The 24,319-nt window shown below is 34.1% G+C and overlaps 1 protein-coding gene across 12 annotated transcripts in view; it reads right to left on the bottom strand.

Moving 5' to 3' along the window:
• The window catches only part of LOC145972070 (CUGBP Elav-like family member 1-A), a 491,882-nt gene that overhangs the window by 432,126 nt on the left and 35,437 nt on the right, over positions 1–24,319 (bottom strand). For 10 of the 12 annotated variants that reach the window (XM_083100292.1, XM_083100296.1, XM_083100295.1 and 7 more), the window contains exon 1: positions 2,510–2,601. The exons of 1 other annotated variant lie outside the window; for it this stretch is intronic. The gene's annotated coding sequence lies outside the window, so the exon portion shown is untranslated. Of the gene's footprint in view, positions 1–2,509; positions 2,602–24,319 lie in introns of those variants that run through there. One more of the 12 variants, XM_083100294.1, reaches the window with a different exon arrangement.

Here is a 24,319-nt window from a genome sequence, read left to right as displayed (position 1 = left end):
GAAAATAAAAATCAATTGGCTTGAGAAGCTCTCGAGGTACTGAGCGAAATTAAGCGGATTTCGAATGCAATTAGTCTGGAACTAATTTGGAGTATCTCGACTATTGCAAGCGCTATACAGTCAATATTCTCCGTATTTTTCTATTATCTAACGTTTGAAACATTATAGGTCCAGTTATTACATTAAAATCCAATCTGATAGCTTCACAAATTACATTTTGCGAGCAGCGTTGGATATTTTTATTTCTGCAGAAAGAAACATTGTGTGCAGTATCTACTTTTTTGTCTTATACACTTATTTTCTTCAAGAAAGAGATATTTTAATCTTTTCATTTAGAACATTTTATTTGATACAATATAACGTTCATTAATCATTATTGGAGTCGTAAAATCTTTCAAATTTTCTTTATTTGTTCAAATTTTAAAACTTTTGGAATTCTTTCTTTAGAGCTTATTTTTCTCCAACTCTATTTATATCCTTCGAAATGTAATTTTCATAGTAAATAATTCTATTATATTAACGTTTACTGTCTTTATAAAATATATGATGTACTGTTGTCGCTGTATGTGAAATAATATTTGAATTTATTCGAAAAAATATGTGACGGAAATAATTAATATATCAAAAAATAATGTCTGATTGATACATATTTAACATAAATAAAAACATCAATAATAGTGAACATGGAGTTGTGAAGAATTACTGAAATTCTATAAAGTAAAGTATGTTTTTGATATACTCAAATATGTCTGAAATAACTGGAAATTGCAAAGGTCTTATTAGCGCTGTATGCTAGAATATTGCATTCACGAAAGAGGAATTAGCTTGATTACCACGAAATTCATCGAGGCACGTCATTCACCGGGAATGGTGAATCCGCCGCCAAATTGGAATCGCGCGCTAAAGCGTTAAAAGCTTAAGACGCACGACGCATTGTTGACTGCAACCGCAAAGCTCGACTTAAACGATCCGCTAATTAGACGAGAGAAATAACGCGAATGCTAGGATTATTGAGCTGCCAACGTTCTAGCTCAGAGCGAATACCAATCGTTATAACCAAAATGATTGAAACACATATAAAGCATTTACATGAAAATGCAGACTAATTAATTCGCTCATATATATAGAAAAATAAATGATAGAAATATTTAAAACTTTTTTACATAATTTAATATAATATCTATTGAGATAATATATAAATTACTGCCGTTTTTTTTCGCAAAGAATTAGTCTTAATTTGTTATTAAAAATTTTATTATCATCAATTATTATTATCATCAAAAATAGTAACATTTTTAAAAATAACATAAAAAATATTGAAAAAATTATTTAAATTGAATATCACACAAATATATGTCTCTCAATAGCACAACATATACTTATTTTTAAAAAATATCAACTAATGTTATACTTACTAAAATAGAGATGGAAGGGAAATATTATAAAAACTATGCAATTAAGCTCGAAATTTGTTAGTATTTTTAATGGAAATTGGTACTTCTTGTTAGTCGTTTCGATGTAATTTGTTTTATATTCTAATTCTCGGCGGTCTTGTCCCGGCGATTATTCGTAAGAAATTCGTAAAGCTAAAACCGGAGAGATAAATGCACGTCCGCCGCATAGTTGGATAACAACGGCGAGAACGCAATGGTAATTAGTGGTGCACAATTCAACGCACGGATGCTCCACACAAAACGACTCGTAATTTTATTCGAGTTGAAGTGATTAACGCTCGGTGACGCGTGGAATCGGCATCATTTTGCGAGCCAACTGTGCATAATGCCGAAATCGATAAATGCGCATTTAATCTATTGAAACGGTAACTTTGTAACGTGTATTTCGGTCTTTGAACTATTAATAATAGCGCATATACGTATAATAGCTAAATTCATGAATTATTGCGATAGAAATCGATGCGATTAAATCTTGACGTTACATTACTATTTTATTTTATTCAAAGCATTTCTTTTCAATCTTTCAAAAATAACGAGCAAACGAGGAACACACTCTGTGCCTTTAATATTCTATATCTGTCTATAAAAATTTTTTAAATGATTTATCCTTGGAATCATAAAATGTGTCTGAGGATATAAATATATAATATATAATAAATTAAAATAATAATATCTAATATATTATTATAATATATTAAATATTAAATACATATACTTAATGTTGGAAAAATATAGAATTATGTGTGTTAAAATTATGAGAAAATTATGCTATTTCAGGGTTAATGAGTACAGCAATATGTAATATATTCTCCAATAATAATTAAAATATTATTAAAGTGTACATGAAGAAGGTGTTTTTTCATGTACACTTTAATGATACATTTTAGAGAACAAAGCATTTAAACGGTTGTTGCCATTAATGTGTCCGAATGTCGAAATCCGAACAAGGCGCTTTTTCGATCAAGTATGACTCGCACTTTTTAAGACGAAGATGAATGATCGCGAGAAGTTTAGTCGAAGATTTCAATTGAAATCACGTTTCTTATTGGACGTACCTTGTCACGAACAACCAACAGCCTTTTCTGCCTTTCGACGGGGCGATGATGCGAATTATACGTTTCTTCTCGCAGTTGAAACGGATATGTGCAATTTCGAAAGAAATTTTGAATTCGCGGCGAGACCGTTTATCAAAAAAAAATATATATATATAAAGACCAAAACATACAAAAAAAACATAAAATATAAAATATCACTTGAATCGATTTTGTCACATGGCTTGACCCATTAATGTCGAACGATATTTACTGCTCGGTATCCCATGGTAACGAATAGTTTATCGACCACGAATCGTCGCGAAACTGGCGCTTCTCGAATAAACGAAAATCGAAACTGTAATTGACTTAATACTTGATTATTAAACAACAACGTTATATAAGCTGTATTCTGACTAGACGGTTATTTTTAAGCGCTAAATCTGACTAAAACTGGATATTATTATTTTCTTAATGCGATTGCTCTCTCTGATTGCAAACTTAACGTAGATTAAGCCAGTTATATTTAACGCAAAGCATGTGAAGAAATTATGAGATTATGTCGCGTTTAAACAAGATCTATTACATGTTTCCTTTTTAACTTTTTCTAATTTCAATATAAAAGAGAAACATTTTTGAGCAAAATCTCTGAGAAAGGGAAACTTAAAAAAAGCAAAATTCTTGAACATCGCTTTCAAAGAATAAAAAGAGCTCAATTCAATTTTTAATTTTCAAATTTCAATTTTCAACTTTATCTCTCATAATTGCTCTTCCTCTCAAGTCACTTTGTTTACGCTCTATTCTTTCATTTTTTTAATATTAAACTTTATATTAAAAAGTTGCACGGAATATTTGCATAATTAAGACTTTCTTGCGCTATTTAAATATATTATTTGCATTTATTAAAATAAACATCAAAGACGGAATTTACCGCGATAGGATAGCATAGAACTACTTTCACACGATTTATAAAATCACGCAAAAGAGGATGGAATCGCGCATAAAATCGGTGAAAGACACATAGAATGAATAAGGCACGTAGAAAATGTTTTCGCAGTTGGACACCAACATGTAAAACGACAGCCTTAATGAATGAAAAGATAAAGAGGATGTGAACATTGCATCACTATACTCTCTCACGGTCATGTAATTTGACTTTGCGAAATAAGATTGTAACAGGAACACGTTCGCGCGTATTTACGAGATGCTCTTCGTTAGGACGTCTCTTGGCATAAAAGTCTCTCATTACGGTTGAGTTTGTCGTACGCGGATATAACGTAACATCGATGGCAGCGAGATTGAAAGGGCGATTTTAAGGGCAAAGAGATTGAGGAAAATGTTGTAAAGTCAGTTATCAATTATTTACTTAAACTACTATAGGTTCAACTATCGCTTCGCATGCAAAAATCCTTTGAGTTACTGTACCTTCGACCGAATCTCTTCGTACGTTAAACAAATTGTCTGGAAAAAAAACGATTCGACCTATCGATCGTGCAAATTATAGCGCCATTTACTGCGGAATGACGCGCGCTTCGCGCGATGTGATAAAAGTTGCAATCAATAGCCCGTGGAGTTTTAGGAAAAATATTTTAGATTGCAAAGTTGCTGAATAAAAGCTCTTATTTTTCAATCACATGATGTTTGTTTCTTTTATCTATAGTCAATCTAAAAGTAGAAAAATTCATTCAAATTATTAGAAAAACTTTTATTATTCATCTCTTGTAACGCGATGTGAGAAGCATTTTAAATAATATTTTAATTTTTAATAATAATACATTTTTATAATAGACATTAATCTGTTTATATTTAATCAGATTTTTCTTAAATATCAACAAATATTAAGTAAATTTTTGTATATTTTGCTATAGCTACTATTTACATTAAAATGCTGCGCTTTAGCCATTAATGTATAAAATGAAGAAAAAAATTAATCCAATTTTGAAAAAGAAAAAAATATTTTGTGAAAAAGATACTGCTTATAAAGAGGATTTGTTTCAATATACGTCATATCAAAATAAAAAAAAAACGTCAAAATATACTATGATAGATATCAAAACAGACTTTTGTTTTTCCATTCTCATTGCAACATTTTGCCGGTGGCGTATTTTACGCGTATTCTCAATTCGCTCATAAAAATCGTAGCTTACACGTACAGCGGAGCGTGTAACGATCGCTGTAACAATGATACGCGCTGGCGTAACACGCGCACAATACGTGACAAGCAAGTGAACCGCAGCCAGAGCGCAAATTCGATCCAATTAAGACCATCGTGTACACCGTCTATTCGCGATGTATTTCTTTCTTCTCTCCCCCTTAATATGCAAATCCATCAATAACCCCCGGAGCTACGGTTAGATCAGGCTGAAACGGTCAGTCTACGTTGAAATCGCTGGCTTGTGCGGCCCTTTAGCTGAAAACGCGCTATATTAGAGCCGGTTCTCTCTCTCTCTCTCTTTCTCTTCCCTTCCTTTCTCTCCCTCTTTGGCGAGTTACTGGAATCTCGCCCGCAGCAAGCGTTTTACTAAGCATAAGCGTTTGCATAACTCAAGATTGACTTTAAGTTCACTAACCACCCGCACCATCGCATAAGCGAAGTTCGAAGCGCGGAGACGTGCGTCTTGCGAAGAGGGCGCATATTAAGCCGCAACTAAGCGCAAGCCCTTCCGTTCGCCGACAGGAGGGTGAGCAGGGGGGAGGGGGCAGGGAGAAGAGGAAAGGGGGAAGAGGAAAGGGGAATAATGTTGCGACGGGGACAAACCCTGGGGCTGTGTCCGAATGTCCGCGCCCTTTACCGCAGGTATACCACTTCCGCACGAGAGAAACTATCTTCGGGGAATTATTAACAAATACGCGACCGGTAGCGCGTCGAATGCGAGATGAATCCGGAGAGCGCGGTTCGCACTGAGCAAGTAAACCCCTTGCGGATCTCTCTTTAACACATTTGCATTCGTAAGCCCTGCGCGTACACTATACTGACCATCGGTACGCATCGGTGAGAATATTGCGCTGATTCTGGAATCTTTAACGCGAATCGTTTAAATTCAATCTCAAATAATCGACAAGACGTGATAATTTTAGCGTCGCATATTAACAGGTAATTATAATTGCTTCCGCGATTGGAAGGTCTTATTTTAAAGTAAAATGTGATCTGTAACGTGTCTCTATAAGAGGGGAAACAAGCAACGAATTAAAAATATGCTATTTTTGTACCGTGCATTTAAAACAAAATTTAATAACTATGAGTTGAAAATTCTATGAAAAGTTATATATGCAACGCGCTGCTGGATATTCATGTTTAATATGACAGCAATGTACATATACTATACATATATAATTTTATGTTCGTTATTCTCCTAAAATAATCCCAATCGAAAAACAACATTTTGCGATGTTGGTTTTTCGTCATATAATTCGTTATACAAGGTGTCCCTAATTTAAATGTCAAAATTTCGAGAGTGTAGGATATTTTGGAGGTGTAGGATATCGATAAATTAAAAAGAAAGGTTTTTAGAGATTTGTTTGTTTTTTGCTTCGTTTTGGAGAAAATTGCAGGAACCAAAAAAATTTCAATTTTTCACTTATGACTTATTTATTTACACTTATTTATTAATGCTGTCATTTCCTTAATGAAGGTACAGTTCAAAATGTTAGCTTCTTGCAATGCAAGCATCTAGCACCAACTATTCTGGTGATATTTGGTGCACTCCAACCATGTTTTGGTCTTTCAGCTGTCTCTTAAGTCGATTGGCAAGGAATTTTCAAGTCTAATAATTTTAATTGTTTTTTTATGAAAACTTTTTTATTTATATTTTTTCTGCGATATTTTCCAAGACGAAGCAGAAACAAGCTCTAAAAGACTTTTTTCCTTAGTTTATTAATCCCACACACGCTCTCAAAGTTTTGACATTTAAATTCGAGAATCCTGTACATTATCGCGATCAATGAATAATTCGTATATTGCAAGTAGCTAGTGTATGAGTATTATTTAGATAGTATGGCTGACATTTCTCTCTGTGCTCCGCAAAAGTATATTTTTATTAGTCGGAAAAATCGCAGCGTTTCGCGCACTTGCGCATTTATGTGCGCGAATAAAAGTTTCGAGCGACGGAGCGTGAATTCGACGATCCGGAGCACATTGTGGGCTGCGAGGACATTTGCGCAAGATTACCCGAAGATCTATACCCGCGGGGTTGGAAATTTAAAAACTTGCCAACTTCATTTCGCCGACAAACTTTGCCCACGAATATTCCGCCTGAAAGCGGCTTTACACCCACCGCTACCCTTTCGCGGCACCTTTTACTTTATTTCGACCTCTATCTATGCCGCCGAGCGACTTGAATTCACATGTGGATATATAGACGTATGTAGCAGGCCAGATCTAATCTGGAAAGTTACGTCGTAAATGCGCCACGTGACTACCCGAAATGTTGAACTAACGGATTTTGCCCAAATGTACCGACATATGCGCATGTATCGCAAGCTAATAGAGCTTGCACTATATCTAAGAATTACAATCACGCTCAAGAAATTGTATAGAGCCATGTTTCACGAAATTCTAGCGGCAAACAAGCTTATTTTACAAATGACAAATACATGTCTAACTTTAATGTTTCTATCGATTGTTGAAAATTTCTCTAATCTTGTTGCTGTGAAATCTTTTATATCGCATTAAAATTAATTTATCTATGATAACGAGATAAATATATTTTTCAATTAATTAGAATTTTGTTTAAAAATAATATACGTATAATGTGTATATATATATATATATATATATATATATATATATATATATATATATATATAATTACATTATTCATCACAAAGAATAGAAAATTTTTAAAAATTCATATTTTAATCTATATTTTAATATATATCTTAATTTTTATAATTCGAAAAATATTTTCATCTTGTCAATACACAGAATTATTATAAATATAATTTTAGCACTATAATTACTATTGTAATATAATGAAAATATAGGTAGCACTATATCATATAATTATATCGTATCACTTCAATTAGATTGTTTATCTGGATCGATGATTTATTTTAATTTGTCAAGTGTCACCAAATATTTAATTAAAATTCACTTCTAATTATATTTTATTAAATATATTTTTTCCAAGTATATTTATTCCAAATATATATCTTTTACTGTAAAAGGTTAAAATTGATATTATTTTCAATGTGACACTTAATTTATTTTTATTCCATGCAATAATTGTTTAAAATATTTTAATACGCGAATGTAATAAAAAAGTAGAAGACGAAAATTTAAAATCCACCTGTAAAAAAATGAAAATTACATGTATCTTTTCTATAAGAATTTTTTAATCCATGAAATAAGCTAGATTACTATTGTCTTATAGCCAACAGGTGTAATTGTGATACTGAATATGCATAAAAACAAATTTTCTTTCGCATTGGATTGTATTGTTCTTATTAGTTATGCACAATATGATTGAATTGCGCATAGATGCGTTCTATCGTCAATATGTTCATTGGGTTATCGAATTGGTGGCGTTTGAGGACGGTTACGTTACAACGGCATGCGTGGCCCTTGGCGATATTACACGGAATTTCCGGTTACACCCGGGACTATCGGTTGACTCAAAGCGTTGCTCAATGAATACAACATATCTGGAATAGATGCCGTTAATTGAAGAGGCATTAATATTAACCACTGGACTATGTATGTATGTCGCAGTGTAGATTCATGACAGTGCATCAATTGAAATATACTTTAGAATTAAACGAGAAATATTACACTTTCATTTGATTTCAATTAATTTATTGTTTTATTATTGATAACAATTTTAAATTAAAAACAATAATATCTTTAAGACAAGTAATTTTGGTGGCATACAAATATACAGAATTATTTGAATAAATAGTCTCTCGTAAGTGCATTTATTCGATCTCTGTAAAATTAATGGAGAGAAATTTGAAACGAGATGGTTGGCGAAAAACTGTATTTAGCACATGAGAGGAATTAACGTGTTTACATCGCGCCAAGACTCCGAATTTCAACGATGATCGACGACAACGTAATTTGCCACGAGCAGCGTGATCAAGAAGTGACACATCGGGCTGAACGAGGCGAATTGGAAACGACGAAAGAGATCGGGAGAGAGCGCAGAACCGAACACGGCCAACCGAAGGAAGCTGGATCATTAAATATTTCATGATTCGAGTAGGAGTATCATCTCAAGCTGCCAAAGGGAAGGAAAAGTCGGTCGGTTGCCAGCGCCGTGGAAGACGCAGCGGCATCGGTGGCCGGTAAGCGAGAGGGTGAAATAACGGCTAAATAAGTAAACGACGGCATACGTTGTAAGGCATGCTGTCCGGAAAATGGAAACTCGATAGGGCAGCCACCGCTACTCCTTCACGGTATCCTCCTATCGCGGAATTGACAGCCGTGCTCCATCATTGATACGAAACTCACGAGGAACATGTCAGAAATGTCCGCCGAATAAGACAAGGGTAGCGTGTCATTCTCGATATATACCGGTATGCACGTTCCGATATGAGGGGAATAACGTCGCGCCATCGGAAGTTTTGCGTTTGCCACGATAGCGAGTTCGGAGCGAAAAGTATCTGTCGAATAACCGGATGCCAACGAATTTCGAGAGCGTATATTTTGGAAAAGATGCTTGCCCCGTTAAAAATAATTTTTTGAAAAATAATTTTTTCTATTCGCGACAAAGATATAGTGCGGCATTGAATGTTATTTAAATCGTAATCACATTCAATTTTTCATTTGCATTTTTTAAAAAAATATAATACAAAAAGGAAAATATTAAAACTATGCATTGATAACATGATGTTTCTGTTACCTGCTGCATCATTACGTCAATTAATATTCAATGCATGATATTTGTCAGCAAAATAGTGTTGCGTTATCATGAACCGAAAATTTTGAATCCATAAGCATTATAATTACTCTGTGAATAATAGAAGAACTTTGCCTAATATAGGGAGATTTTTTTATGTTACGTAGACTTTCAGATTTTTAACAAATTGATTTATAATGTAGAGTATTATTTATGTATAATTGAACAGACTGTTATTGGTTAATTTTTATAAATTAATAGTTTTAAAAATAATTTAATAAAAATGTTGCATTTTTTCCATTTATTAAACAACTTGATAACTTTTCTAATACCAGGTTTAATAATTCTAAATGTTTTTTACATAGGAAAAAACAAATTTAAAATATTATGAATATTTAAGAATTTTAAATTTTCATTATGTACAAAATCTGAAGAGAACAAAAGAATTACAAAGGCAAACAAGTAAAAAATTTTATAGTTTATTAAATGTTATCGACAGCTCAAATGATTGACAGTTTTACTTACAGAAATCGCATATATACTATTATAATATAATAGCAATATATATATTGTATAATAGTAATTATATACATATTCAATTCCGAAATTTTATTTGCACCAAATTATTAATAATCTATAATATATTTATTGAAATAAATTATTCTATAATAGCCAATGATTATCCCAATAATTATCGAGATTTGAATAAAACGACAATGAAATCTTACAAAAATATTGTTAATAGTACATAATAATTACTAATTTAATAGCTACATAAATAATTTAATCTTGTTTATACAATGTTAATTAAATTATATTGGTCAACGCTACCAGCTAGATTGATATGTTGAATGCAATAAATGATATGTTCAATATTCGATTGATATATTCAAAATGATATGTTCAATATTCGATTGATATATTCAATGCAACGAAAAAACAAAAAGACTTAATGAGATGCTGTGAATCAAGATGGATGCGGACTTAACGTTTTACCACGATTTATCTGCACGCGTTATCTCTTGCGAAATATAATGATTCTGATAAAACGGACGAAAATGAGGGAAAACGTGCGACGTAGTGATAAATGGAATTCATTACTTCCGCGCGAAAAGCGGAAGTCGTCGCTTCCGCAATGCAGTTGTACGCGGCATGTTTACCGGCTAGGCACGCATAAAGAGCGCCACTTTGTTCTCGTTCTGTTTTTGTGTCCGATCCTCGCATGCGACAGGACGAGGACGAGGACCTGGCCGCTGTCCGTGTCGCGGCAAAGTCTCGTGTATTTCACGGCGTAACGCCAAGCTTCCCTCCTTCGCTCTTGCTTCGTTTATTTCGGCGAAATGGCTGAAATTAATGCACCGTTGCAAAAAAGTTGCATTCCTTGTCGACTGGAGATTTTTCTCTATCTGCCGCTGAAACTTCTGTCGCAATTTCTAAGGTGGAATATATTTTTTTTTTTAAATAAAAAAAGCTTACCGGAGAAAGGAATTTGAAATATGTCAAATTAAAGGATATTACAAATAAATTGCTACTGTCTAATCAAGAAGAGAAGTAGAATAATTTCACTATGGATTTTTTTATTCATATTTATTTCTACCATCGCGGCGATGAAGGATAAAAAAATTTAATGTACTCTACTCGGATGGAGGACATAACTCGATCTGACACGTGAGTTCTATTATCCTCCTATAAAAGAAACGATACGTCTTTTCTCTCTGTACTCGACTCTTTCCCGCCACTCGCTTTTTACGTTCTTTTCCTTTCGCCCATCTTTTATCCATCACGCCGTACACATGGCTGTTTTAAGCCAGTTTTATCCTTTATTATATATCTCGGCCATATTTTCCGAAGGGTATCTAAAAATAGCTGTTACGTTTGCACGTTGTATTACATTATGCACATAAGAGATTAAATTTTCACACGATTAGACAAATTTCATCATTTTTATTAATGACATCGTGTACCTTGGCTAATAACTGACTGACATTAAGGAGTTATCATCCAATATGGCAAAGGTTAATTAAGTTTTCGCTAGCTTCTTCGAAGAAGGGGAAACCAATTGCCACAGTAATCGGCGAATAATTTGAACCAGATGATAAATTCTGGCAATATAGTGCGATCCGCCGCAAATCCTAATTTACACATGGCTTTTCATTACAGCTATAGTTACGTACATGACTTTAATATCGCCCCAGATATTTGTGGAAAATATTATGACAATTACATTATGAAATAAAAAAACCATAAAAAGACACAAGACATAAAAATAAATACAGTCACCTTATGTTCCTTTTTATTGTCAACTTGCTTTCATGTATGATGGAGAAATTTTTTAAGTAATATAAAATCTTAATCAAAGTGAGAAATGAATTTTAAAATATAATTTATATATTTTTTTACAATATTTTTGAGAAAAAAAAATTTTTTTAAATGTTCTTCAAAATAGATCAATCTTAAACTAATGCGCGTGTATATAATTGATGTGCAAATGAGAAATTTGGGAAAGTTTTCAATGTTTCAATCAGCATAGATAAATTTCCACAAAATATCATTAAAAATGAGACTAGACGAAAAATTACAACAACTCAGAGTATGCAATGTTTAAATTACGCCCGTGCTTTGCATCACGGTTTTATATATCGGAAACAAGTGATTTTAAAAATTCCCCATCAGGTTATTCGAAAAATTCGAAATTATTACTTATTACGATGCTCGTCGATCCAGGAACGAGGCATCGAGTACACATCGCGAGCAATCTCGAATATATTCTTATTGCCTCGATAATATCAGACCCCCTTGCCACATGTTTTCTCATAAAATGAGATCGAGGCACGTACTTCAAAGAGAATCCTTGGTGGCATGGTTGTACGTACGGGGACATCACATACAGAGGATACGTGCAGCGATGCATAGAATAAGAAAACATACACGCGTGCAAGCAGCTCCTCGGCGATGAAGCTCGGTGTATTTATCGATAATATCACCGATACAGAAAACGCCGTGATTGCGCATATCTTGAGATTTGTAAAAGAAGTCTTCTGCGTGATTCCCGTGAATTGGATTGCCATGCGCATGATCGATCGATGCCTCGATAAAAGTATCGCGAGCGAGTTTATCAAATCCCATTTTGAGAAGAATGTCTAGATCAGATGATATAGGATTGCGAAAGTCGCGTGACACATCGAAAAAGGATCCGGGGGATAAGGGAGAGTCCGTAAAATTTTTCACATCCGCTATTTTTCGTCTGAGATTTTGCGGGATTTAAACAAGCGTTAATAATTGAGAAACAGGGGAAGTAGCAACATGTTGAATTTTGAAGAGCAAAGTTTTACAGTCGTGCAATCGTAAAAAGCTATAATTTATTAACGGGACTTAGTGTATTCTCTCGCAGCTTTTAAACATAATCCTTTTAATATATTATTTCTGAAGAGATTATACTAAGATATTTTGCCTTACTAAGGTTAAGATAGAGATTGTTATATAAATATAAGCTAGATATTCTTTATATCTCTGGCTTTAATATTTTTTTTTATATTCATAAAATATTTCTCTATTATTTCGCCTCTTTTCCCTTTGCTTCTTGAAAATTTCGAGTAACGATGCATGCGTAACATCCAAATAATTCGTTTCGCAAAACCGTTAACCGTTGCGCAGATTTGACCCTATTGTTCTTGCGAAAATCAATCCGAGGGAACGACCGAGAATGCGATCTCGATGCGCCATAAATTCGCGATCGTCGATTGAAATCGCGCGCACGTTTCGCAATGCATTATAATGCATTTTCTGCGTTGCGAGAGCGTGACAGTTGTTACGGTTCGATTGATTTGCCGCCGTGTATGAATTTTCGCGTGCATGTACGTACGTAGGCACTAATACACGGGGGACGCGCGAAGAAAAGCCTCGTCCCCGACAGTCTCTCGCCCCGATCGAATAAATTTCGCACGATAATCTTTCGTTGCATTCGTACAAGCATGCGATCGACGACGACGTCCTACCCCTCATCGTTCTCCCGGACGCGTTAGAAAAGCTCGAGCGAAACGTACGGTGAATGGCGCAAATTGAGACACGCTTCGATATATATACACCACTTCGCGCGCTCGGCGATAGTAATAAACTGACGAGAACTTTTTCATTTACATGTGGAAACGTGAGATATTTGTGAGAAAAAATTCATGGATAATTTTCTGCGAACCTTTTTTATATTAATTATATAGAGAATTATAAAGAGAGAGAAAGGCACAGATATATTTATGCACATCATCGCGCTGTTAAAATAAATGATGCATTTTTGATACGGCCTATCATTTATAATTTGCTTTCACGCTTTATATTCTGCGGTTAACGAAAAAAGCAAATTGCATAGTGTAGAAAAGGGCGAGCCCTTCGAAGATTGACAGCGAATTCACCGCCCCCTAAAATAAATTTCACACGATAATCTTTCGATGCTCGCGCGAACGACGGCCTGCCAGGCTGCATTTTCTTTCTTCGCACGTTCGCACGAGTTGCATCGAGAAAGTTTAGTCGCGCGTGCGTGCGGTGGATTGAATGCGCCAAATTGGCGTGCTATTTGATTGGCACAAATCACTGGCGAACTTCGCGCTCGTATCGGAATCGACGAAGGAAGCCCGAGAGAGAAAATCACTTTTATTCGTGCCGCGGCCGCGTATAATCTAATTTCATTCCGTATAATCTATTCTCATTCAATCCGATAAGAATAGTAATTTGCATATGCCGTTGGCGCGATGAGAATACATTGTATCGAAAATATGAATCCACTTTCCTAACATGTGTCATTTATGAGTCAGCAATGTATGTATGTCATATTTAAGAAAATACATGTTATGTTTCTTGCCAATGCATTGATAATTAATCTAATATCGATATATTCGAAATATAACAACAATGACAGCTCTAAAATGTCGTACAGATTTATTTGATAATTATATAGATTTTTTTAACTTGTCAGTCTTGTCACGTTATTCTTAGATTCTGTGCAAAAACAAAGAAGTGTCTGAAATGTCGAATCGTACATAACAATTTTTATCAATTTTCTTCGACACAAATCCCATTATTGACAATTGCTGCAAAAATATTATGAAATAAAATATTTATGTATACTAATCATTGCTTTAACATTTAAAATCTTTAATATCTTTATAATTAAAAATCCTTAAAACTATTATTGGCAATAGTGTTAATTTTTCGAGAAGCCTCGTAAGAAGATATTTAGATAAATATCAAGTACATACTTGTGTTAAATGGATAGTTTATTGGAATCGATATCACCTCAGTTGTAAAATAAGTTACAAATAATTTTATTGCAATGAATATTTGATATTTATTCGAGCGTAAATACATTCGTAGTGATACAATCTGTGATAGAATGGAATATATATGTGTGTGTGTGTGTGTGTGTGTATATATATATATAAATATCCCATTCTATATACATACATATATATATATAATCGTACATCGATACGTCGTACGCGAACTGGGTTTGGTATCCTATTGATTTTCTGTTATTTTCTCTATTGATAGCAACAGGATTGGCATTCCTGTTCAGAATTGATATTTCGCCTTTCACGGAATTGATATTTCTCTCGTCAAGAATTGATATTTCACTAGAAAAGTTTGAAAATCAGAAAATACCTATGATGCAAACATAAAATGTTTCATGGAAGTAACAGTATCAACAAATATTATCACGGTTGATCAATATTAGTTACTAATTGATATTTAATTATACAAATTTAATAATTATGGGGAAAAAATGACCGTTAATTAAATTCTCCTTAATAAATGATCTATTTTAAATTGGTCAAATTATCAACTATTTTAAATATGTACCAAAATAAAGATATATTTTGCACGAGGAATATATAAAAGAAAAAGAAATAACTATTATAATGAAATTTTTCATAATAAAAAATCTATTTCAAATTGTTCAAATAATCAATTATTTTAGATATGCAGCATAAGTATCAAAATGAAAATATATCTGATAAAATATTATCTAATATTTTTAAATTATATATAATATAAATACTTTATATATATATATATATATATATATATATATAATTTATAATATTACAACTTTTACAATATTCCTTTTGCAACTCCTTACTAAAGTGGACACATAGAAAAAAATTACATATTATATAAGCCACCGAAAAAGAAAATCTTTCTTTATAATTGAAATTTTCATTTAATAATATTAAATGGAGATTCTACGTGATATTAGATGGACCCCATCTCATAAGAGAGAGCATGTTTTCTTTAATATTTCTTTGTTGGAGTCTGCTTCTGTTGAGGGATATCAAGAATTATTAGCCTCGAAAAATCGCTGGTCACACCTGTCACCTCTATAGCCATTTTGTCCCGCTCCATACTTATTCTTTCCGTCACAATAACAGTCAAAGACTCTCGCAGTAACGAGAAATTTTCATTGTGACCGTAATAGAAATAAGAGCGGTTATTGAAATTCTTCGTGGTCAGGACGAGATCGCTACTGTTGGTCTCTCTCTCCTGCTCCCTCTCTGCCTTTCTCTCTCTTTCAAGCAACTTCAATGTCGCTTAGAGCCATTCTCTCTACGGACCATGCACCCTAAGGCCAAGATTGAGCCGCTAAGGTATTCTTAAAATGAGCAACGTGCAAACGTCTTCCTTGTCCGTGACTTTCTTCCCTGCTCCTTTCCCTTTGTATGCACGATTTTTCCTCTCTTCCCTGTATTATCGTCTCATTGAACTCCCGTTAAATTTATTCGTGAGGCCGAAACCGAATCAATCGCAATAAAATCGACGAAATTTACAGTGTCGTAAAAGGCACTCTTGAAAATAGGTAAAGCGCGCCATTTTGTCGCATGATTTTTTCGCCAGTATCCAAGACTATCGCCGTTTCGAACAGGAAATTGACATTACGGTAATGCAATTTCGCCTAATGGATGACCGTAATATGTTAAATTTACATATAACATATAAATAAGTTCATACATATAAAATATTAAATTTATATAAACATATAAGAAAAAAATACATGTAATATTTTTCTCTTCTTCTTCATTTTTAAGATATTTTCTCAGGTATTTTTTCAGCAGAATGTAAAATATAAAAGTTTCAGTATTTTTTGCACTATTATTACACATATACGTATACTTATGTTTAAAGTTTTCTGTTCAATATTATATATACATATATTTTTTTATATTTATCAATGTGATCCTGCAATCATGAAAAATATTACAAAACAAAATAGAATGTAGGATTGTTCTCTACATATTTTTTTCTCGCGAAATTCTTCAACAACAGCGGAAAAAACTGATGAGGAAACGCGACGGAAAGCGCGCGCCGCAATTTACCGAGATAAAAGGTAATTCCGATTATTAATGACACTATTCCTTCTGCGCGTAAAGAATTCTGCAAGGATTCTGTGTTTCGCTCGATATCTTGCGGGATTAATAATACAAAGAGAGATAAAGAGAGAGAGAAAGAAAGAGGGAGAGAGAGGGAGAGATGGCAAAAGGACACGACGGGGAGGAGGCACAGGGGAGGGACAGCGAAGGGAAACGATAAATTACCGTAGCTCCGCACTTAGCCCCGAGATACCGACGGAACTCCTCGCTACCGATATCCTAAATTTACATCGTCGGCCAGGAAAATCTTTCGTGAGAATTTCATTGCGCGAATCGCGCGCGAGAGTCCGAGGGGGTGGGAGCCTTCGGTCGGTAATTCACTTCGCAAGCACGAATCTCGAGAAGGTTATCTTGTCCGGGGCTCGCGCCCCGGTCGTTTACTCCCAAATACATTCTGTAAACGCTCCGGGTACATTGATCTCCCGCCGAAACCCATCGGGCCAATGTATGTTCGGCAATAAAATTTTCTTATCCTCTTAACAAAGTCTTCTCCGGCGATCATCTCTACAGATGGGGATTCTCTCGCGTTGTTAAGCGAATTATGTAATTAATTTCTCCACGCTAATTAACTCCGATATCACAGCAGTGACGTCAAAAGTCAAATACTCCGATTTGGAATTAATAATAATATCGAACGAGTCACGAGATAAATGGTATTTCAACACAATTATTGAATATTTTCGTTAAGGAAAAGTTATTGAGAGATTTTTGCACACATGTATATTTAATTAAATCATATTTATTGAAAAATATTGTATCACGCATTTTAATGCATTCAAACTGCTTTTGTTAATGAGCCGGAGGTCATTGAACGATTTAGACAAGAACGCTTATAAATCCGACAGTTTAAGACGGATTTTCCGGGAAACCGTTTGTTGCTCTATATCTCGCAAGAGCCAATTTACTCTGAAAACGATGATGGTCAGAGAGAAGAAGAAGAGAGGAGGACGAGCGGTGGGAAGCTGATTGTTAGAAAGAGAGAAATCCTATATCGGATAGTGATCGTACAGAAGGAGACGAAGAGAGAGACAGACGGGGACAGAGGATTTAATACAGAGAAACGCCCGCAGACATCCCTTAGGCCGCTTTGCAGTGACGGGATATACGATACATACGCTACGCCAAATGCAATTTCGCTAATTGCCAAGGATAATGCCGTTGGTGCCCACCCATGTTCGTAGTTTCGCTCATACACGGCGCACAATATTCCACTTGTATATTAAATGGGTCGTACGCAGCTTTCTCGAAATTCAACCTGAGAGTGTATCTCGCCTCGACAGATTAGCTCTTTGTGGCTCAGCAATATGAACCTGCATTAAAATACTTTAGAAGAAAACATTTCTAAAATTGGAGATTTTAAACAGATCATTTCCAAAGAAGACTAAGCTTAAAACCAGCATAAAGGATGCCTTAATAAAAATATTATTTTAAAGAAGTAAATTGTGCGTTGTAAAGAATTCATAAAAATATACCTCGTTAAAACTTTTGGAATTTATTCTTAAAACAAAATTGAAAAGTCGCGAATTTTAAGAACATATAATTTGTAGAAAAATCATTATATATTTTCAAAAATATATAAAATAATAAAATTATGAAAAATGCAAACTTGAAGTAAATAAATAAAAAAAATAAAAAGGCATCTATCTCGAGATTTAAAAACTTTTAGAATATTTCTCACTAATATATATGCGAATAAAAATTATTAACATTTTTTGTGCCAAAAGATACAAATACGATTACACTTCTTGAGATATTCCACTGTAGGAAAAAAAATAATTCGTCAAAAATCAAGTCCCGGAATGCCTGTTTAGCTCGAAAAAATATATTTTCACGTATATAAAGTTTAGCTAAAATTCGTTAACATTCTTTCCTACGCATTTTATATAAAATATTTGTTGGAGGATTTTATGTTATATTCATAGAAAAACGAAAATTTAGTTGAATAAGTATTTTTATACATATCTGTTCTACTATTTATTTTATTTTTGCTCTCGTAATAATTGCATTGTCTGTATTAAGTAAAAAAAATATCTCTATTTAAATTTCACTTAACATACAATGCGGAATTGATAATTATTCGACACAATATCGGAGCGCAAACATACCCAGCATTAAGCGTAATAGCATGTGGTAAAAAAATATTGGATAGCACGACAGAAATGTTTCAACGTGTAACGAAAATGTATCGCACGCGGACTTCATCGACGATACCTGGACAACCGTCTGCGACTCGATATTTCTAACGAGTTTCGCTTTGCCTGTCATCCACCAACGGTACGTGATGTATCATAAAAAATTACGTACATTTCACTCGGGCTCGTATATTTACTGATACCGACAGTCCTCCCGGCCGGTTTAGAGGTTTGCGAATGAAAAACGCGATCATGGAATCCAGATAGCGCATATATTTGGCAAGAGAATCTATGTAAATATCGGATTTCAAGTTCAATAATACATTAACAAAATCAACTGCATCTATAATAAGCGCATGTAATGCTCCGACACGTGTTATTTCTGTTAAATATCTTGAATATTTATGAAATTTCTGTAATATAAAAGCTGAAAAGCCTTCACAAATTAATTTGTCTTATAAAGTTTCTGTTAATCGAATTGAATTATATGTCTGATAAAAATATTTATTACTCGCTAATTCTTATATTGCATCCGTTTTTAATTAAAAAGTTTATATAAATATAGACTGATAAAGATTATGAGAGACAAAAACAATCTATATATATTTTTTGGGAAATAAAAATTATCTCTTTTACATGCAAGAAGCTATAAATCTAGATGACTAATTTTCTTTATTGAATAAAAAAAATATTTTAGAGCTTTATAATGTGCTATCCCTTAATTTTGCCTTACGGTTCAATAAAATCTGTAAATCTTAACTATTTGTAAAACAATATTTTATTTTGTCTTTGCAAGGACGATTACATCTGCCATAATAAAAAAAAATATGTAATGCACTTAACTATACATTTAGTATCAATGCGGGGAAGAGACTCTTCCACAACAATCAACCTGTCATTCTACTCATATGATGCGTCCATGAATATCAAGTGGGTCTTGTGTCGATCATCTTGATTCGCTAGTGATCGCGTGGCATCTCGAGTGCTTCAGAATCGTTAAAGCAAAGTTGACCAGATATACTTTATTCGACACTATCAGTATACATTAGACCTGTAAATGTTGTTAATTCTTTGTGCTAAATGTTGGATATGTAAAGAAATTTAGCACATTTAATAAATAGTGATAAGCTGGAGTTTGCGTCTAAAAATTAAAAGTTACTTTATAGTTTTTTTTATTAAACTAATATATAATAAAACATTGAAATATATACGCTATTATTAATTTTTTATTAGTTAATTTTTTATCTTTAAAACTAAATGGTCAAGTGTAATCAAAGATTCATCATCATTAAAATAGAAACAAAAAAAAATAAAGATATATATGTATGTGTGTGTGTGTATGTATGTATATTCTTTCTTAGTTTCTATTCTTAATGAGAGAGAGAGAGATCTAATCTTTCAGAACATATATATTTTCTTAAAGATTTGTAGAGAGAGAAAGAGAGTTTCATATCCTTGAAACTTTTATTATAACATAATTTTATATTTATACATATGTAATTATGTTATAATAGTAATAAAAGTTTCAAGGATACGAAACTGCTAGATTGCATCGTATTATAAATAGAACAAAATATGTCGCGTGACTGTCAAGTGACTTTCCAATTTGCATGTCGCACTGCAGAAACGAGAGCGAGTTTTCATCGCCCTCGCTGTCACTCATCGTCTATTTTTATCCGTTTATTTAATGAGGCGAGAGAGCGCTAATTCGACGCGGCATTATAATAACTCAACAGGGAATAATAAAGCTTTCTCCGCGCGCGCTTCTAGGACGAGCGGGTCTCGATAAGAGGAGAAGGCGCGCTGATAACCGCTCCGCGCGAGTTTACCCGGCGGAGGGTCAATATTGCCAGTCCATCGAACTTATCTTCGTGTCACAGATCCTCACCTCCGATGCTCATATGTAAGCGCATATACATATATATATATATATATATATATATACTTATATACATACACACATATATACATATATATATGTGTGTGTGTGTGTGTGTGTGTGTATGTATATGTATCTGGGTTCACCGAGAGGAAAATTTCCGAGGGGGTTGCGCTACGCCGGTGCGTGCGAAGACTTTCTCTCCTCTCTCGCGCCGCGTTATTATCTTATCCGCCCACTCACGCGTGCTCACGAATCGGCCGAGCTTTATTATAAGCCCGAAAGTTACACACGCATACGACAAAATCGATACATACGCGGTTTATCTTGCTTCCGTTATCTTAAACGCGCACGGCTGACTTTATTATAGACTGCTAAATCGCAAATGATTCGAAATAAGGCTTAAATGTAAGCAAGTGATTCGGCTACGAGCTTTATGCAATGATATTGTTATTCGCCCGATTAGCTTCAGCAGAAAAAACAATATGCGCAAGAAAGAATTTCATGGTGTGAGAGAAGGAAAGAAACAATATAATTAAAACTTATATTTTAATAAATTCATTTAAGGTGTAATGTTAAATTATTTTCGAAAAAGAAGTTAGGATTTTTTTGCTAAAGGAAAATTCTAGGAAAAAGTAAAGTATTTGGAGAAAATAATATGCATATATTAAATGTTGAAAAGATATTAATTTTAAGCAGTTCATTTTTTTTTAAATTTTCTGAAAGCTATTTGGTATATTTTGCCAGCATCGTACATCATTCTGAAACTCTCAATGCCATACAACAACCAAATCTGTCTTTCACAGATGATGGAGCGAAAAAGGAAATAAAAAATTACGATTCTCATATTTTATTTATGTTATTCTCAAATTTTTGTTTATTATATCAAGTATAATTGTAACCAAGAAAGCTTCTTTTAAAGATGTTTAATACGTCGAATAGAATAAAAATGATATTGGTTTTAATATAACGACTCCGGATTGAAGATATTTGCTTTTAATATTACATAATTTAACATTATTTTAATATTAATTAGTATATTAAATTCTACATAATTAGTATATTAAATTTTATGTAAAGTCAACAAGAAAAAGAATCAGATCTAAAGAAGATAAAAAGGGAAGAGTTAAAATATTGAATTTTTTTATATTTATACAAATTATAATGCACACGCATGCACCACGTGTATCTTCTTTTTATTTACCACGATAATATAATTGTGCATCTTCTTCGTCAGTTTCGCATAATTTAAGCATCTCAATTTCAAGCGCGTCCCAAGGCAACCCTAATCGTTGGTTTTAGCGGCACAATTTGCATCGCTTCACCGACGATTGCTGCTAACGGAAGAGACTGCGCGCGCGAGATTCTCGTCGCCTCTCGAGACTATACGATATACGTCCCCTTCAATCTGTGTGGGGATTTTTGAATTTCATATTCCGCGGAGTGCGCGCTCACCCTGAACCTCCCCCTTTCCTATGCTCTCGCCGTACACAACCCCCGCGGACCAGCCAGCCGGCGTTATATTATGCGTAATTCATACCGCGACGTAGCGTATCATTGTTCCGGGAAACAGAGGAATCCCATTACCGGTTGGCAGCTGAATTCTCTCTCTCTCTCTTTCCCTTTCCCTCTTTCTCTGTCGGAGCCGTGTTTTAGTTGCGGTCGACGAAGCGAATCCCCCTCGAAGCGCCCTCGTTCGCGCGATCAACCCCCTCACGCCCCCTGTTCGCTGACACCGTCGCGCTCGGCAAAGACTGAAAGGACCTCGACGAAGGACCTCGGCGATCTTTGTTCAATGTGCTTCTCATCGCGGAGCATCGCCATGAATGCAAGATATCACGGACGAATCTATGACCTCGGCGTTTCTCGTGAGATATTGCCGGAATTTAGAATAGTGCGCTCTGTTTCTGGCCAATGATAGACATTGCAGTTGTTATATATTCATATCTAAATTTCTCGAATCGAGGCTTCAAACAATTGGACTAATATGGCTGTATTGTTACCTATTATTTATTCTTGTTGCAAGGAGTTTTAAAGTGGCATGTTTTTAATACCAATACTGTCTTGCAAGACTTAATAGCCCTATAAGATACTTTAGATTTTTATTTGATGTACAACACTTAATTTTAAATATTTAAAAAAATATATATATAAAGAATATTTTTTAATAATATTTATATTTTTTACAGTTTTTTAAGTCTTGAGATACTGTAAAAACTTGAAAAAGAATTCGAGAGCTCTGATTTGAGTGTCCTATAATAAAATGAGATGCATTCGAACATTCAAGAATGCAAAAAGTTGAGATTTATGTAGGTATCTCATTAGAAGTTTGCTTTATTCTACAGCGCATTGTTGTGAATAATACGAAACATATCGTCGAATGACATTTCAGCAGGACGGTAACTAGTTCTGGAACAATCTACGTCATTCTTTTCCCTGGCTTTTGTTAGTGCGCGAATGGCCGGTCCGATTGCAACCTTTATCGTGTGTCCCTCGGAGTTGAATGCGATGAATCAGAGCGAAAAGCGAACAGCTCGCCAGGTCACACCAAACTCAAGTATCTACTCGAGTATCTGCACTTTATGCGACACAATTCGATCGTGGATAATAATGGTGAGAAGTGTTTACATATATATTTTGAAGCGTAACGAGAGAGGTGTTATTAATCATTATTAAATCTGCTTTTAATTAATTAATTCAGCACTCGATATACGTAAATTTCGAAAACCAAAAGTTTTATCTTGTATCAATTAATTATACATCATATTTCGCAATCTAAATTTTTATTATGCACGATCGCAATTTTTATTATAATTTCCGAAAGTATATTTTTTATAAATCTCACAGCGATAAAGATTATATACCGTTGTCACACAATAATCGGCAATTTCTTTGCCAATATTTTTTGCGCGAAAACTCTGAGACCGATCGATGTTTCTCTCAATATTTTCACAACCTTGTTCCTCGTTATCCTTCAATCTTTCTCGCCTCGAATAACATTTATCTCGATATCGTAGAATGCAAACGAGTCGGTATTCGCCGCGTCACTACCTAGGCTTCTAGGTGTCTAAGAGGCGATGTAGTTGCCGTAGTTTTAAGTGGAGCTTTCGTATCGTAACGCAGCCAGTTGCAAGCTCGAAGGGGAAAACGACGGCGAGAATACCATCGTCGACGCGCCTCCATACATTTGCGTAAAATAATGGAAATTCTACTCTCCGCCACAATCGTAATTCAAGCATACATTCTCGTATCTCACCTTGCATACGAATGCAAATAGTATTTAATAGTTTAACGAGATCGTAGAATACTTATCAACCTGCTTCTGACCAAGTCAGAGATGACCTGTTGCTCGCTGAATACTTGAGGTATTATATTCCTAGAGCATAATCCTAGACATCTCGATTTCGCTTTATATTACACCATCACGTTTCAATAGTCTATCGCAAGATAATGTGTAAAATAGCGGTAATAAATTTAAGTTTGTGGTTAACGCAACGATTAGAGAACATTTAATTCGCGGCTAAATATTATTTTATTTATGGTTAAGCTAAATAAATCAAATTTAATGCAAT

The sequence above is a fragment of the Camponotus vicinus genome, unplaced genomic scaffold, assembly GCF_025532165.1.
Source record: "Camponotus vicinus isolate PSW18456_S1 unplaced genomic scaffold, iyCamVici1.0 SCAF_5, whole genome shotgun sequence".
Taxonomy (NCBI): domain Eukaryota; kingdom Metazoa; phylum Arthropoda; class Insecta; order Hymenoptera; family Formicidae; genus Camponotus; species Camponotus vicinus.
The sequence above is the reverse complement of the archived record's forward strand: the minus strand, read 5'-3'. Positions and strand labels throughout refer to the sequence as shown.